Below are 6,000 nucleotides of genomic sequence, written 5' to 3' on the forward strand. Positions count from 1 at the left end.
CAGTATAGCAGAGCTGAAAAATATAATTTACCTTTATTTCCATGAGCTTTGAGCCAGGGCTTCCCAGACGCTCCCAAAGGTCACACACAGCCTGCAAAAGACTTGCAAAGGAAGCCCTTGCTTGAGAGGTTGCATTTGATTTAGGCAGTGCATTGAACATTGATTTTGCTATATAGCATTCCTAACCTGATTTCTCACATTTAAGCAACTGTTTGTGAACTAAACTTGGAAGACCCTGCTCAAGATTTTCTAAATCTCAACTCCTTTTTAAAAGAAAATTATCAATGTTCAATTCTGTTAAAAGGTAGCATTTTGAGGAAATTTTGAGCAAAACACTCTGAGGGCCCTGATTTATGAAAGAGTGTAAAACCCACATATTCTGGTGTCCAATTCAGTAAATGAGTACCTCTTACTGTATAGAACCTGGCATTACCATGACAGTGCTTGTTATGATTACAAAGATAAAAATCCCCCTCCAATAGCATTAGTGAGAGGATAAGACTGATGGATCCTGGGGTCAGGTTTTAAAGCTAAGAAAGAGTGATTTCTGTGAATATTTATGAGGAAAACTACATAGAATTGATATTGGAAAGGAGTCCAGGAGTGTATATGCTACACGAAATAAATTGATATTTTCCAAAACTTTTTCTATTGCACACACTACTCACCTTTTAATCAAACTTTAAAACATTAATAGTACCACATTGAAATATAGAAAAAAAATAAAATACCACATAGGTTTAAATTTGTAATGGGGGAAAGAGAAAGTTGAAGGGAATAGACAGCAACAATGAAAGCATATCCAAATCAGGAACTGCAGTTTTTACATTACATTATGATTTTATCTAAAATTTGTTTTAATCCTTGTGTAATCCCCAGCCCAGGTGAAGAACTGCATGTTGAGAGCATAAAGCTAGAAGGATTATTGCTGCACAAATATTTTTGCTAAGAGTTTCACCTTGGAGAAAGTGAGCCCTGGCAGGGCCAATAAATTTTAAAATTTTGACAGCGTGGTGGAAAATTTTAAAATGCAAAGCTGCCATCAAACCTTGGCACAAACTGTGCCTTCAGTCACAGGTATTCCTTTCAGAGAAACTCGTGGCTTGGGCAAATCAAATAAGATCAAACAGTACTCTGATAATACAACAATCCCCAAGCTGGTCTAGGAACTGCCTGTTTGTTTCCTTGTACATTAGAACAAACCATATTTGTTCTTTCCCACCTCTCCCCCAAGATTCCCAGGTAAGTTTGCTTAACTTCTTAGTCTGGTCATTTCTTTCTCTGGTCGCCATGAAGGAATTTCAACTTGCAGCAGGAAGCCAGCCCGGTTTGTTCCTCCTCGCAGCACTTGCCAAGAGCAGTGCTTTGACTTCGCAGGAGGGAAAATGGATTTTTTTAGACGCCTCACTGATAACCCTCAACATCCTGCAGCCCAGCACGGGCAGGGAAAGTCCTACAGATCCTGCACAAAGCCCTGACTCCAGGGGTGCAGAGCAACAGCTGAATTTCTGTACAATTTCTGATACCAAAGATCTGCCCATGCTGTGCTGTAGGAGTTCTATTGTCCTTTTAGCTGACAGGAGTACTCCAGATGCTTTCACATCATCTTTGAATACTGAGTTTGAACAACCTGGGTGTAATCACCAGGAGCTTTTTCTCTGAGAGATTAAATATGTAATATTTTATAACCCAGTTTAAACGCATCCCATGCAAAATTCAGGATTGGATTTTCAATATGTAATTTTCTTTTAATTTTTAAATGAGCTCTTGCAACGATTTTTATTTTATTATCTGTATCTATGGAATGATGAGCAAATCAAAATTATTAAAATCTACAGATAATTTGATATTTAATCATTAATTTAGTCTTGTAAAATGAAATTTTAACCAATAATAAATTTAGATTTAATCAGAACTATATCTGTCACTATATCATTAGATTGCTGAGTTGTCAAATAACTGAAATCCATTACCCTGACATAAACTTCTAGTTTCCAAGGCAATTTAGTCTCTAAGCTCTGAAGAGCTGCCAGTTAAATAACTATGGTTTCTTTTAAGCATAAGGTAGAAAAAACTAAAATTCAAAATAAAGAGAAAAAAGAGAATTGTAGAACAGTAACAAAATGAAATTACATCAAAACATTTTTAATATAAACAAATTCTCTACAAAAATAATAAAAAATGAATGTTTGGAAGAAATCCTAAATATTATTAGTAAACTCTACTGATTAAGACACTTAAATCCAATGCTTTTTATCATTAATGAATGGAGTCCATTAAATGAGTCTCCAGATAATTTATTTCATTTTTTGCAAATCTACTCACATCAAGGTTTAGCAATAATGCAAAAAGAAGCCTACACGAAAAGAAAATTAAAATTATAACTGATTTGGTGGGAAGGGAAATGGACAACCATCATTTGCTCTTAAAGGAAATCTATTCCATTGACTCAGCTTTTAGAGCAAGGCAAAGAGTAAAACTATATAGATTATAGATCTGAAAATGGAGGGCTCATTTTGAACTGCATTGACTTTCAACTTGTGGAATAGGTTGTGAATAAACCCAAACAAACAACCAACCTCCCTCCAAATGAAGTTATGTGTTGCTTTTATTTATTGAGGTTTTTTGTTCCACATTAAAAAGAAAAATAAAACCCAAACAAACCTAAAACCAAATACCTCCTGTCAAAATGCCCAACCAAGCAAACAAAAAACCCCAGAAAACCCAGGAAAAAGGGGTGTATCTTTGCAACACAGGTAAAGATTCCTCTTTCCTTTTTCTCATTCCAGTGCAAGGGAAACCACCATCTGCTTACTATTACTCTTTTGCTGGACTTTTCCAAGTTTTCTATTTTTAGAATTTCTATTCCCTCCACAACCTTCATTTCTATCCCCCTTTTCTGCTCTCTAACATTTCTTTCTTCAAATCTGAATCTGGGATGCTTTGCAAGATGGTTGATTATGAGAGAGTATTACAAGGAATATGAAACATAATTTTTGTGTGTGCATACATCGACTCCTCTGACTGTGGGAGAGTCTCAGAAAACTCCAGTTTACTGGGTTTTTTCCCTGCAAGGGTGAATACAGACCATGCCATGGTTCTAGAGAGCTTAAGGCAAAAGTGTGTCTACAAAAAAAAATAGAGATTTAGTTAATTTGGAAGTTTGGGTCACAAAAATTTGTCTCTTCCATAACAGATCTCCTTAATGTCACCATTCCTCACCAGTGAGTTTGTTCGTCAATCTGGATTGTTGTTGTTGTTGTTGTTGTATCCATCTGTTCTTCTCTCTCATCCCCTCATCCAGTCCAGTGTTGTCTTTGCCTTTTTTGACTGCAGGTGGCTGTTAAAATTCTGCCCTAACTGCTTCTTGTTGAGGGGGTTGGTGGCTTGGGGGGTTTCTGAAGAGGGGGAAAGGCATGTATTCTTGCTGTGCTGCTGCTGTGCCTCTCACTTCTTCTGTTCATCCCATCCACAGTTCAGACAACTGAAACTCAGAAAAGATCCAGTGTAAAAGAAATGGAGCCAGGAGGTGGCTGTGTCGTGCAGACACTGATGTGAGCACTGCTGGGCAAATGTCTGTGGGCCTGGCTGCTGGCATTATCTTCTTCTCCAAAATGAAGTAATTGGTAAGCAGGGTTCCAGTAGGCTGTTACTTGGCATGCTGTATCCACCCCCTTCTGTGTCATGGGCTTTCAGACAGCCTAAGAGTTATTCATGTGGCAAACATCTGGATTTACTTAGCAGCCAGGAGGGCTAATCAGTTCTGGCACAGAGAAGGGACATGTGCAGAATCTGAACCTGTTCAGGGGCAGTTCAGTACCACTACACTGTCCATCCAGCTGGAAAAGCAGAATTCAGGAAGAGGATTACAAAGAATTACAAAGATTTTAGAGGAAGGATTATTTTGGCTGCTCAATGGCACATGGACAATATCTAGCACCTTCACAGAAGCTTATTGTCTAAAACCATAATAATGTGTGTTCTGTTCCTAGGGCTGATTTATCAGGAAGGCAATGAAATGAATCAACATAAACTCCAAAACAGAAGAGTCACATCTGACAGGGCTTACAGGAAAGCAAACAAGAAGCTTACAGCAGTGTTAATGCACCCTTACATATTAACACTTAGATATGGGCCAGCAGAAATTGTCTGTCACCATCCAGAGGCAGGAACAACAAATTGTATTCAAGCCTGTGGGAAACCATAGTTAGAATTCATCTAACACAAGCAATGGTTAGACCAAAGGAACTTTTAATCTAGGACTAAAAGGGAGGTAAAACTGCAAGAGATAACCTAAGAGAACTCAGATTCTGCTAGGTTTTCATATATTGTTGTGTATTTATCTGCTCATTTAGAGCAGTAAGAAAATAGGTTTTCCTATTTTCAGTAAGAAAATAGGTTTTCCACAAAGGTATTCAGTAAAGAAGAGGGATGAACTCTTTAGAAGTATGTGACAGTATCCCTTTCCCTGTGATACATGCCAAGCTAAGGAGAATACTCTTAAAATGTCCGTAAACATATGTCACAATCTTGTTTCTCTCAGGATACAGAACTGTTTTCTGGGTATTTAATTTGCTTTTGGTTTTACTGGAGGAACCAGAGATTGGCAAAATGTGTTGTACAAAAGACAGAGTAACCACCACTTGCCATTTGAAAGCCAAAATCTTATGAAGGCAAGTGAGTTACCTGAAGGCACATGACTGCAGGATTTGATTTCATTGGGAATGCAATATTTGCATCTGCCTGTGAGAGGGGTAGGGTAGGGTAGGAAGTAGAAGTGATAAGCCAAATATATCTTTTCCCATACTGGATGTTGATTAGATGAAGAATGCCTGCTGAGGTTGAATAAACAACAGTTGTTTTTGGCTTTTGTTCCCTGAAGCTGGAAAAAGTTGATAGCTAAACAGTAACAACACGTTATGAATCATTTTTGTAGTTTTATTAATATGTTCATTTGACTTTAGCTCTAAAATATTAATACAAAATGCTGAAAGAGCTAATGAGACAGTGGTACTTCAATGTTTCTCTCACTGATGTCACAGAGGGGTTTATTGATTCTATTTAACTTCTAATTGGCTCATGTTATTAAATTACCATCATTCAGGCTAGAAATTAGTTTAAATGATCAATCAACAAAAAATAAGGTCAAGATTATTAGTGACAGAGTGGATAGGCAGATAAATAGATCAATAGAAAGAAATAAAGATAGATCAAGCAGAAGTTTAGACCAAACGGAAAAAGTAGGTCGACCTTTTTCTCTTTCTTAATTACATACCCACTGGCTTTTTCTGTGGGGACTTGAAATCTTGAAGTCTATTTCTTCACTGCATAATTAGAATTCTCAGATCTGACTGATCATGTCAAATTTTGAAGCAGAACAAATAGTGAAAACTGGGCACACTGAGATGTTGAGCCATCAAATTCCATTAGTAAAGTCACGGCTTAATAGAATCCTCTACTAATTCCACCAAGTTAAGATATGTGGAACACTGAAATACTTAAAAAAAAAAAAAAAGCTCCACATTAATTAAACAAACTTGTGATAAATCAGTCTAGACTGGTGCATAACCCTAAATTTGAACTGTTAGATTAGCATGGTTATAAACTGACTGCACTTTTTTTTCTAATATATCCCAATCACTAATTACTGAAAGCACACTCCTAATTTAACTAATATCCCCAAATCAAGGATTTTTTTACTTGACTTTGTTCTATCACACCACTGACTCAGGAACATTGCATAATACCTAGTAAGCTTCCCATTTGTACAAAGTGTGTCTGATCTTTTCTCAGCCACATCCAGAACATTTTATATTTTCTCCTCATTAGCCCAGAATAGGCTGCATTCTTCTTAATGATCACTAGGGATCACTCAGATTTCTGCACAAACTAGGACAAGCTATTTCACTGTTTTGCACCTTGGCTTTCCTATCTGAAAATGAGGAAGTTGATTTTTGCCCTGTTTCCTTTAAATGAATTGAGAGATGTGTATAAAATACA

General features: G+C 37.0%; 1 long non-coding RNA gene across 2 annotated transcripts in view; it reads left to right on the forward strand.

The window, feature by feature from the left end:
• Positions 1-6,000, forward strand: part of LOC108499452 — a 70,602-nt gene that overhangs the window by 61,922 nt on the left and 2,680 nt on the right. For both annotated transcript variants that reach the window (XR_001875537.1, XR_001875538.1), the window contains one exon: positions 3,476-3,626. This is a non-coding gene — a long non-coding RNA (uncharacterized LOC108499452). The remainder of the gene's footprint in view (positions 1-3,475; positions 3,627-6,000) is intronic.

This window comes from Lepidothrix coronata, unplaced genomic scaffold, assembly GCF_001604755.1.
Source record: "Lepidothrix coronata isolate B3197 unplaced genomic scaffold, Lepidothrix_coronata-1.0 Scaffold73, whole genome shotgun sequence".
NCBI lineage: Eukaryota > Metazoa > Chordata > Aves > Passeriformes > Pipridae > Lepidothrix > Lepidothrix coronata.